At 40.4% G+C, this 12,504-nt stretch overlaps 1 non-coding gene and 1 pseudogene across 1 annotated transcript; both read right to left on the bottom strand.

The window, feature by feature from the left end:
* Nucleotides 1-4,325: 4,325 nt before the first annotated feature.
* On the bottom strand, nucleotides 4,326-4,480 carry LOC118537637 (small nucleolar RNA SNORA62/SNORA6 family). The gene has a single exon (XR_004918221.2). It is a non-coding gene; the product is annotated as a small nucleolar RNA SNORA62/SNORA6 family (small nucleolar RNA).
* Nucleotides 4,481-5,599: 1,119 nt separating this feature from the next.
* Nucleotides 5,600-12,088, bottom strand: LOC118537633 (olfactory receptor 7E178-like; annotated as a pseudogene).
* Between the last annotated feature and the right edge of the window lie 416 nt (nucleotides 12,089-12,504).

The raw sequence follows: 12,504 nt of genomic DNA, 5'->3' as shown, positions 1-12,504 counted from the left end.
TAAAAGTACATTATGCTGTGGTTAATGGTCAATGTCATCCTCCTCCTTCCAATCATCATAATCTCCTTCATGATCATTTTGGAGTAGCTTAGGGAAAAGGTTAAAGAGATCCATTGGTGGCTATGGTGGGGGAGATGCCAACCAGACCAGAACCAGTAAGAGTGGAAGCAGAACTCTTAATGAGAGTTCTCACACCCCCACCAGAACCAAGAAAATAAACTTCACAGGGCTCTCATCTGAAAATTTGTATACTGATGCCCTCCCAACTGTCTATCCCGTATCATCATGTTCATGTTGTTGGGGAGGAAAAAAGGCTCCTGGTAGTCCCTCCTCCAATCACTGTCTCCTTCAGCACTTACTGGGCTGGGATGCATCTCTGCTGGAGCATGACCAAGGAGTACTGATCGCCTGTCTGGTGTTTGATGAAGGCTCAGAATCCCTCCTTAGGACTGGCAGAAAGACAGACTTGGCTGAGACCTTCTGATGCAGATGGCCACAAAGGGAGGAGACACAGGTATGGAACCACTCTATTAGAACTGTCAAACTAAAAAGCTGGAGGCACCCGCCAATTATTTACAATTATATGACTTGGGAGGCTCAATGCACAAAGCACATAATTAGCCAATTGGTCCATGTTGTCCAACCTCTGAGGACTTGATAATTTTTTGTGTGTTTTTTTAAAGGATTTTATCTATTTATTTTTCGAGAGAGAGAGAGCAGTGGGAGGGGCTTAGGGAGGGAGAGAGAGAATCTCAAGCAGACTCCACTCCGAGCATGGAGCCTGACATTGGGCTCCATCCCATGACCCTGAGATCACAACTTGAGCCAAAAGCAGGAGTCAGACACCCAATCGACTGAGCCACCCAGATGCCCCAAGACTTGCTAATGTTAATAGAAGAGGGAAGGGAAACAGGTGAATGTTTTGGAAGGGTCTGGGTCCTTCCTCTCCTCAGGAAGAAATTCAGCTGTACTCCTTGCTTCTTACTTCCAAGTTGTAGGATCCTAACATAAAAATCAGACTTTTTTTTTTTCGATTGAATCACTTGATGTGTGATTTTGCTATCTGTAAAACCATTGTATGAATCATGAAATTGGGACAGAATTAGGTCTTCTATACAAAGAATGTGATACTATTTCCATTTTCTCAGTTAATATTTGCTCTAAGGATAATTTCATATTTTCATTTCCTTAGCACTTACTTGGGTTGGCATTTTATATGTTGGAGATTAACTGGTTATTTTTCTTTATTTATTTATTTTTCTTCTTTCTCTTTTCAAAGGTTCTATTTATTTATTTGACAGAGAGAGACACAGCGAGAGAGGGAACACAAGCAGGGGGAGTGGGAGAAGGAGAAGCAGGCTTCCCACTGAGCAGGAAGCCCAATGTGGGGCTTGAACCCAGGACCCTGGGATCATGACCTGAGCCGAAGGCAGACGCCCAACAACTGAGCGACCCAGACGCCCCAATTTTTATTTATTTTTTTCAAAATTTTATTTAAATTCAAGTTAGTTAATTTATAGTATAGTATTAGTTTCAGAGGTAGAGTTTAGTGATTCATCAATTGCATATAACACCCAGTGCTCATTACAACAAGTGTCTTCCTTAATACCCATCACCCAATTACCCCATCCCCCCACCACCCCTCCAGCAACCCTCAATTTGTTCCCTATAGTTAAGAGTCTCTTATGGCTTGCCTCCCTCTCCATTTTTATCTTATTTTATTTTTCCTTCCCTCCCCTATGTTCATCTGTTTTGTTTATTTTTTGGCTAATTTGAATCAGACTTCAGTTCTGTTTTTTCTCTAATTGAATTACATTGGTATTAGAAAACTATTGATTTTTACATATTTTTTTGGTAACTGGTAGGATTTTGGTAGGATTCATGTGTTTGCAGGCTATTGGCCAGAGAATTCCCTCAGTTCCTTGGTACATGGACCTCTTGATGGGGCAGCTCATAACATGACAATTGAGTTCCATCAATATGAGCAACCAAGAGAGCAAGAGAGAGGTAGCAGGAAGAAAGCGAGATTTTTTTTCCCACTCTATTCAAGTCACTATGTCTATTTCACACTCAATAGGAGGGACATACACAAGAGCAAGAAAACCAGGAGTTGGGGATCATTGGGAGCATCTCAGGTACTGCCCACCACACAAGTCTCATCCTCTATAAGAACTTTGTGCTCCAAGCACTTCAAGACTCATGTCATATCTGTCTGCTTTCCAATATAGTCCCGAATTTGTCACACTACAAAAATTCCTAGCACACAAATTGGCAAATGGGTATAACTTCCTCTCCATTGGGTACTTCTGCAGACCCCACTTTACTGCTTCTGGTGACTCAGTCTCAAATAGACTCCCTGGTTTCTGTTATACCAGGAGAGCCCCTCCACCAACAATAAGCCAATTTGTAGCCATTCCATGGCCAAATTTAACAAATGTCTCCAGTGGTTCTGATTTCTGCTAACTAGAAAGGAATCAACTCGCTCTAGAGTATATTTTCTTTAGATTTCTGTGGGTTCTCAGCCCTTGAAAACATAAATAAACTGTGGTTTGGGTTTATCTGTTTTTTCTCATGGATAAACTGAGATGTGGATAGTGGTACATTGTAACTTTCTAAGTCCTATCTATGCATCTTTCCTGACTCAGAGATCTCTTTGCTGAGGAATATGGAGATTGGTTTGTCACTAAGTGATATGAAGAAAACTTTGGTGTATACCCAATTAAATTGGATATGGAGGGAAGGACTCTACCTGTGTGTGGATAAATGACAGAGGTTATTTCTAGTGGAGAGCACATGGCAGATATGTAGAGGTAGATAAGAGAGGGAGATATGGGGTGTGAAAGCATTTAGAATATTTAGTCCATAGCAAAAATGTGTTATTAGACTGAAGTTATTTCATAGTACAGTGTATAAAGACATTAGTAGGGGGAATAGGAAACTAGGGTCATGATAAAGATGAATTAACAGGACATAGAATAGGAAAATCAAAAGTATATATGTTTGTGCAGTAAAATGTGATATATGCTTTGTTCTTTTCCAATTTCAAGTTCCCTCTCCCATGAAGAGCGTCCTTGACCAAATGGCAAGTGAGTAGAAGTGTACTGGAGAGGGAGGAGGTGAGTACTGGGGCCTTTTAAAATATTTGGACAGTAGCAAAAATATTATTAAACTGAAGTCAGCATAGTGGGTAGAGGGGATGAGATATTAGAATCACTGCTAAAGATGAGTGTAGAGGAAATGATATATCCAATAAGGAGTAAATATCCAAAATATGTGAAGAACTTATACAACTTAACACCAAAAAAAAAAAAAAACCCCAAATAATTCAACTAAAATTGGGCATTTTTCCAAAGAAGACATACAGATGGCCAACAAACACATGAAAAGATGCTCAACATCACTATTCATCAGGGAAATGCAAATTGCTTTATGCCTGTCAGATGGCTAAAATAAAAAACATAAGAAATAACAAGTGTTGAGATGTAGAGAAAACGGAAACCTCCTACATTGTTGGTGGGAATGCAAATCGGTGCAGTCACTGCGGAAAACAGTATGGAGGTTCTTCAAAAAATTAAAAATAGAATTACCATATGATCCAGTAACTCCACTACTAGGTATTTACCCAAAGAAAGTGAAAACACTAATTCAAAAAGATACTTGCACTCCTATGTTTATTGCAGTATTTTTTTTTTCGACTTTTACAAACTGTTTATTTTCCGTCAACCTTTTCCATTTCTATTTCCATTTTGTTTGCCTTTGTGGAAGACCAGCTTAAGACCACTCAGTGGTTGTTCCTCCCCATTCAGTGGCCTGAGCAGTGGGAGCTGCAGACCAGTCTTCAGTGGCCGGCTGGGCGCCCCAGTCTTCAGTAGGGAACTGCTGAATAGGCACCGAGGGCACCTGCACGCCTTCAGACCCGTCTTTGACTTCAGGCTGAGTAGCAGCGAACTCAGGAGCTGGAGCCGTCCATTCACCCTGAAATTCCTCCTTGGTCACAGCCTTTTCAGCAGCTGCCTGCTCTTCCTTTTCAATCTCTTCAGGATCTCTGTAGAAGTAGAGATCAGGCATGACCTCCCACGGGTGTTCTCGGGAAATGGTGCCACGCATGCGCAGAACTTCCCTGGCCAGCATCCACCACATCAGACCCAGTGAGTGAGCTCCCTTTTTAGGACCTTATAGCAGGATTCATCAAGTTGCTCTGAAAATCGAAAAGGCCCAGTAACGTGTGAGGCCCAAGCAGTTAAGAAATATGGAGAAAAGAAAACACAGACCATTTAAAAAATGATTTCTCCTTAAAGCTGACACATCTGAATTATCTGAATTATACTTGTAGCAAGAATGACTATCAAACTCCACTCATTGGGCCAGAGACCCTTGTGGTGTTAGCAAAAAGACTTGCCCCTCCTGTAGCACACCACCTACACTTGTGAGTTCATCGGCCAGCCAGAGGCCTCAGCTCCAAGCTCTAACAATGTGCAGTGTTTATTGCAGTATTATTTACAATAGCCAAGATATGGAAGCAACCCAAGTGTCCACTGACAGATAAATGGATAAAGAAGAAAAGAAGATGTGGCATGTGTATATACATAATGGAATATATAATATAATAGATTATCATTCAGTCATAAAAAACAATGAAATCCTGCCATTTGCAACAACATGGATGGACACATGTGGTATAATGTTAAGTGAGATAAGTCAGAGAAAAACAAATACCATGTGATTTTACCCATATGTGGAATCTAAGAAACAAAACAAATGAACAAAGAAAAAAAAAAAGACAAAACAAAAACAAAACAAAACAAAACAAAAAACCCCAGACTTCTAAATACAGAGAACAAACTGGTGATTGCCAGAGGAGAGATGGACGGAGGGATAGGTGAAATATATAAAGGGGATTAAGAGTACACTTATCTTGGGGTGCCTGGGTGGCTCAGTCGGTTAAGTGTCTGCCTTTGGCTCAGGTCATGATCCCGGGGTCCTGGGATGGTGGGATTGAGCCTGGAGTTGGGCTTCCCGCTGAGCGGGAAGTCTGCTTCTCCTTCCCCCTGACCCTCCCCTATTCCGCTCATGTGCACGTGCATATGCACGCACGGGCGCGGGAGCACTCTCTCTCTTTCAAATAAATAAATAAATAAAATCTTTAAAAACGAGTACAATTATCCTAATGAGCACTGGGAAATGTATAGAATTGTTGAATCATTATATTGTACACCTGAAACTAATATAACACTGTATGTTAATTATACTTGAAGATAAACAAATAAATACCAAGTTTGAGAACCAGTGACATGCATCCTCCCACATAACCTGCATAAACCAATTGGATAGATAAGAAATTTGTATGGAAAATACACAAGAACTGTGGAAAAAATGTGAATTTTAAATATATAAAAAGAGAATTGCTCATCTTTCTGGGTTGCTTGGGTCACCAATGATAAAGCACAGGGTCTCCATAGATACAATAGGATTCTGTCATGCAGTGATTATGATATACAAAGGACTCCAGAATTCTCCCTCAGTCCCATTTAAGACATAGGAAAAAAAGCAATTTTCAGATGTTAAGCAAGGAGAGAAATGAAAGCCATGACAACTACAGAAATGATGTGATGAGAGAGGTAGGATTTGCAGGTCTAGGTGCTTAGTTTTGCCGCATTTTCCAACCTACACTCCAAATGGATGGCACAGGTACTGCGATTAGATTGTTTTGCTGAAGAGCCTCCACATGGCCCTTTTGATGTCCCTGTTCCTCAGACTGTAGATGAAGGGATTCAGCATGGGGGTGACCACAGTGTACATCACCGAGGCCACTGCACCCTTCCTGGGAGAACGTGAAACAGCTGAACTGAGGTACACCCCAAGTCCTGTTCCATAAAAGAAGCAAACAACTGACAGGTGGGAGCCACAGGTGGAGAAGGCTTTGTACTTCCCACCTGTGGATGGGACTCTCAGAATGGAGGAAACATCTTTATAGTAAGAGAAAAAGATCCCTGAGATGGGGAGAAAGCCAGAGATGGCACCAACAAAATACATGACTATGTTATTGGTGGAGGTGTCAGAACAAGCAAGGTTCAGGAGTTGAGAAGGGTCGCAGAAGAAGTGAGAAATTTCCACACCCTTGAAGTAGGTAAGTTGCAACCCAATGGAATTGTGCATCTGGGAGACCAACAGGCTGATGAAAAAAGACACCAAAACCAACAAGCCACGGTGGGGGGAGGGGGTTTATGATGACCAAGTAGCGCAGGGGGTGACAGATGGCCACAAACCGGTCATAGGCCATCACAGCCAGGAGGAGACTATCCAAACATCCAAAAATCATTTAAAAAGACATCTGAGTCAGGCAATCCATATAGGAGATGGCTCTGCTCTGAGTTTGGATGTCCACGATCATCTTGGGGATTGTGGTAGAAGCGAAACCGATGTCAGCCAAGGACAGGTTGGAAAGGAAGAAGTACATGGGGGTGTGGAGGTGGGAGTCAGAGCTGACAGCCAGGACGATGAGCAGGTTCCCAAGCACGGTGACCAGATACATGGACAGGAACAGCCCAAAGAGAAGGGGTTGCAGTTCTGGATCATCTGAGTCCCGTGAGGAAGAATTCTGAGACCCTTGTTAGATTTTGTAGTTCTATGTAGCTTGGACACCTTCTGAAAAAGAAAAGAGGGTTGGAAAGGTGAATCAAGTAAATGGGCAGTCAGCACTGTGTCCCTATTGCGTATTCGAGCAATTCACAAGTAAAATATTCACACTTGGGGCCATACCCTCCGGTGCGTTCAGCAATATTTCTGTGTCTCAAATCCAATTTTCTTAGAACCGTTTCCTCATTGGTTTCTGTGTTATTCACATCTCTCTATACACACTTTAAAGACACTCAACTGAAGAATGTTAGAGGAGCAAGAACATATAGAGATAAATGATAAATACATGATCACCATAAAATACTCTTAAAGAAACATACCGAATAAGAAACATACCGAATAAGAAACATTCTTCTCCCTTTAAGGAAAAAAATCATTCTAATTAAAGGACACTTAGAAGCAGCCTTATTTTATTCAAATAAGTGCAAGAAATTCCCTTTAGAATATTGATAAACTGTATAATTGCTAGAACTACATTATTGACATTCTAAATTAAAATCAAATGTTTGGGGCGCCTGGGTGGCTCAGTCGTTAAGCGTCTGCCTTCGGCTCAGGTCATGATCCCAGGGTCCTGGGATCGAGCCCCGCATCGGGCTCCCTGCTCCGCGGGAAGCCTGCTTCTCCCTCTCCCAATCCCCCTGCTTGTGTTCCCTCTCTCAATGTGTCTCTCTCTGTCAGATAAATAAATAAAATCTTAAAAAAATAATAATAATAAAATAAAATAAAATGTTTATAATCAGAAAGGTTTTTTTAACATGTTAATTATCTTCAGGGGTTTTCATCACTCTGTTTTCAACATCTCTCCTCCATGGAAATACATGCTCCCTCAAATATGTGGGTTGTCTTTTTAGTCTTTTCAAATATAACTCTTAACTGTGACCTGATAGACTTCAAATTTTGATAAGTATGCTTTGGTTAAATGCACAAAATCATGCAGTGTCAGTGACGCAGTAGATGGTATTCGTGTACAATGCCCCTGTGGATCATTAAACAATAACTTTTAAAAAATACTTTCTTCCTATCTCTCAGTTTATGCAGGATTAAATATCAACCCTACACAATCTCAGGGAAATTGACACTGGTGTTTGACACTCTCTTTGGGGTTTTGTTTTGTTTTGTTTTGCTTTTGGTCTCTATTTTGTAGTGCTTTGGTATTGGTAAAAGTGCTTACATATATTTCTAATCCTAAACATTTGGAAGCGCTGCGTCCTCATGAAATCCAACTCTCTAATTATAGAGAGGAATTTAGGAGCTTACAAGGCCCCCCAAACCAGGTCTGAAATCCAACCTTCTTGTGCTTCCTTAACTTCAATCTTTACTGAAACAGGGAGAATTCTCCTTAATTATTCATTCTTTTGAAAATTAATTCCCCTTAAGAGTCTGGGGGTTGTTTGTTTGTCTTTTTTGTTTGTTCATTTATTTTTTTCTTAAATTCCACATATGAGTGAAATCATATGGTATTTGTCTTTCTCTGACTTACTTTGCTTAGCATAATACCCTCTAGGTCCATCCATGTTGTTGAAAATAAATAAAGAAATACATAAATAAATAATAAAATCAATTCTCCTTAAATACAGTTATTTTTTTTAAGATTTTTTTTTTTAAAGATTTTATTTATTTATTTGAGAAAGAGGATGAGAGGAGAGAGAGAGCACATGAGAGGGGGGAGGGTCAGAGGGAGAAGCAGACTCCCTGCTGAGCAGGGAGCCCGATGCGGGACTCGATCCCGGGACTCCAGGATCATGACCTGAGCCGAAGGCAGTCGCTTAACCAACTGAGCCACCCAGGCGCCCCAAGATTTTATTTTTAAGCAATCTCCACACCCAACCAAACCCATGACCCCAAGATCAAGAGTTGCACATTCCATCAACTAAACCAGTCAAGTGCTCCTAAATACAATTATTTTTAAATCAATTCCCTGAAGGCAACTCTGATATTCATTTCTCTTGACAGGTCACACTATGATTTAATTCAGAGAAAAATGCAAAAGAGAGAAGTACAAAGATGAACATAACAAACACATGGGGAGTTTCTACATTGGTAAAATGGAGATAACTGAACTTACCTTATTGGAGTGTTTGGAGAAATTAAATAAAACATAAAGTGCTCGGACCCGTGGTTCTCAATCCTAGTTGATTATTATACTTACCCGTTAATGTTGTAAAATGTACTGATGTCCTGTGTACTGCCTAGAGCCAATTAAATAATAATCTCTACATGCACGATTCTTGGTGGTCCTAATTTAGAGCCAGGGTCAAGAACAATGCCTTAAAATATTGCTGGGCACTTTGAATATGTTCAATGAATATTACCTATTATTACTATAATGAATACCCAATAGCTATATTAAAATATAAGCATTTACCAATATTTGCTTCCAAACTCATATTTTATAGAGATTTGAAATATTACTGATAAAATTTTAGCTTTCTTTAAATCCCTACATGATCCCATTGCCCTGCACACCTGTCCCCCAAAGCAATCACTGTCATTAATTAGGTGAGTATATTTTCTTCTGGCGTTTCCATAATGTTATTATTTATGTGTTTACAAAGCGTCTTCTTGAAAATTTACCTAAATAGTATATTACTAGGCACACTGCATATAAAGTGTTCTTGTTTACTACAACATTGTGTTTAAATCTAGATATAACACTTTAAGTGATACATAGTATTAACTGAGGAAATAACTTCATTTTGTTTATCAATTCCTTATTTCAACAACCCTTTGAAAATCCTTCTGCCTTTCTGCATATCATGCAGGTGAGAATTTCCATATGACATCTGCATGGAGGATATTGTTTGTGTTATAAAAATCAATGCAAGTTCAATTTCACTACTTATTGCCTACATTTGTTTTCCCAGTAGAAAAATTAGTTGCTATCAACTACATGCTATTATTAAAGCATAGAATCAGAATATTTCTCAAGTATCTAATAATAGTCATTCTGTGATAGCTCCATATAAAAATTCCCATCTTACATAGGGAATAATATTTCCATATCTCGGATTTTCAGACTGGGCTGTAAAGTGCATTACTATTCATGGGAAGTCCTATGATCCACCATATTACTGCCATAAGTGCTCCTGAAAATCACTGGTCCAGTACCCTAATTCACAGGAAGACATGTAAATCCCTCAACCTGTCTGTGCTGGCCTCACTTCTCTGGAAATCAAAAGGTTAACAGCCATCTCCAGAGATGTGTGGCATCTAAAATTCCATCTAAAGTGGAACTTAATAAATATTAGGTCATTGTTTTGTAACCAGAATTTGTTTTTTTGCTTTTTTTTTTTTTTAAGATTTTATTTATCTATTTGAGGGAGAGAGAGCATAAGGGGGGAGGGGCAGAGGAAGTGGGAGAAGCAGACTCTCCGCTGAGCAGGGAGCCCTGAACCGAGGCTCGAGGCTCAATCCCAGGACGCTGGGATCAGGACCTGAGCCCAAGACAGAAGCGTCACTGACTGAGCCACCCACACGCCCCGGTAACCAGAATTTGAATCATTATTGTTCTTGTGGGTTTACTGATGAAATGCAATCCTAAGAAAGTTTTAATAACTTTTATTGGGTTATATGGCAGAGAATCTGGAGGCTCTCTTGTCTCAGGGCACTGGAAATCCTAAAAGGTGTCTAAGCCTACACAGTAAAATTTATCTTCCCCTTTTCATTCTGCCTTTTCTTTTTCATACTTATGAAAATCACTGTGATGATTTTTGAATAACTGAATGTTGTAGACGCTATTAAATAGAAAATAATAGAGGGCTGCCTGGTGGCTCAGTTGGTTTAAGTGTTCGACTCTTGATCCCAGGCTCAGGTCTTGATTTCAGGGTCATGAGTTCAAGCCCCGTGTTGGGCAACATGCTGGGCATGGAGCCTACTAAAAAAAAAAAAAAAAAGATCCTATTGAATGTTTATGACATAGATACAAACAAGTGCTATTTTATATGATCTCTTGTCCCTAAAATGGATGAAGGCACAGGCAGGAAAGCACTCGTGTGCACAAGCCATATTGACTATGCTTTGTTCCTGTGACTCAAAGAAGGGTCTATTCAATATTTAACATATTTGGGGGTTTCGTTGTGGTGGTTGCCTACTCTGTGCCAAAGATGATATAAGCTCTGGGGAATCAGAAATGAATGTGATTCAGTCATTTCCTTCCAAGCACTCAGTACTTAATTTGTATAAGGATAAAAATTAAATTTTTTGTCAGAAAGCCATTGAAAACCAAACAATCAGGGCGCCTGGTGGCTCAGTCGTTAAGCGTCTGCCTTCGGCTCAGGTCATGATCCCAGGGTCCTGGGATCGGGCCCTCATCGGGCTCCCCACTCTGCGGGAAGACTGCTTCTCCCTTTCCCACTCCCCCTGCTTGTGTTCCCTCTCTCAATGTGTCTCTCTCTGTTAAATAAATAAATAAAATCTTTTTAAAAAAAAGAAAACCAAACAATCAGATCACAGGATATTTTGGTTGAAGGGTATAAAAGTTGGTATTAACAATATTAATCAATATTATCAATAATAATATCTAAATTTTTTGCCCTTACTGTAGGCATCCATCACATATTTAACCACATTGGTAGTATTCATATCTACTTAGTCCTTACTTAGTGGAGTGGCATCAACTAAGAATCAATTCAGATGACAATTTTGAGGCTCAGAGATACTAAGAAATTGCTCCAGCTCACTAGATAATAAGTAGAGAAGATAGGACTTAAAATTGTTTGGGGATCTGAGGCACATGCAGTTAATTTCTTTACTGTTAAAATTCAGAAATTTTAAAGCAGAGATCCTTAGGTCTTAACCAATAGCACATCTATTGTACATCTTTTAATAGTTTCTGGTTTCCTGAGTGTGGGTGGAACCTGAGACATTGACGTTGTGTCTCCCTTTGAAATGGAGAAGGACTAACTTACTAGAATGGAAGAGGAAGTGGACAGCTGAGGCAAAATCCAGGAGCAGAGGCGTGCACGAAAAATCTACCCTAAACGGTCATGAGTCGGCTTTTTCTATGATCCCTGCCAGCGATCTTCAGCCATCATTCCTATAGTTGTGCACCAACAGCGCACCACTGTGGTTTACCAGTAACCTCCAAAGAGAAGAACACAGTGAGCAGAGAGTGCATGGATGGAATGACCAGAGAAGCAAAACGGTTGTTTGCATTGGCAAAGGGACAATACTGGCCAGGTGCACCGTGTCTGGAGTCAGACTGACTGAAACCTGGCTTCATCCCATTCTTTCCCATGACCGGGGACAAGTTACATTAAAAGGCTATAATGCTCTCCTCATCTGTAAAAGAACAATAATGTGTACACATATATTTTAGGGGTGACTAGGCAGGTAAAAAGAAACAGTCTACATACAGCACTTATTTCAGAGCCCAGGACTGGAATCCTTAATAAAGGTTCATGATATCCTGTATGTGGTCATCGGGCATCATTCCCCTGCTCATCTTCATCATCACTTTCATGGTCATTGTGGAATGTTTAAGGGACAGTTTAGAGGGACTTATTTCCTGCTCTGGTGAGGGAGATTCCTACAGGAGCTAGAACCAGTGTGGGAGGAAAGCTGAACTCTGAATGACAATTCTCAGATTCCCAGGGACAGTTTAGAGGGACTTATTTCCTGCTCTGGTGAGGGAGATTCCTACAGGAGCTAGAACCAGTGTGGGAGGAAAGCTGAACTCTGAATGACAATTCTCAGATTCCCACCAGAACCAAGAATATAAACTTCACAGGCCTCTGAGCTGAACCTGCATACTGGTGCCCTTCCACCCTGCTACTCCAACCATCCTGCTTGTCCTGATGATGAAGAAACAGTGCTCCCCTGGTTGTTCCTGTATCCAGTATCTCCAATATCACTCACTGGACTGTGGGG

The sequence above is a fragment of the Halichoerus grypus genome, chromosome 1 (genome assembly GCF_964656455.1).
Source record: "Halichoerus grypus chromosome 1, mHalGry1.hap1.1, whole genome shotgun sequence".
NCBI lineage: Eukaryota > Metazoa > Chordata > Mammalia > Carnivora > Phocidae > Halichoerus > Halichoerus grypus.
This window is presented reverse-complemented; position numbering and strand designations above follow the sequence as displayed.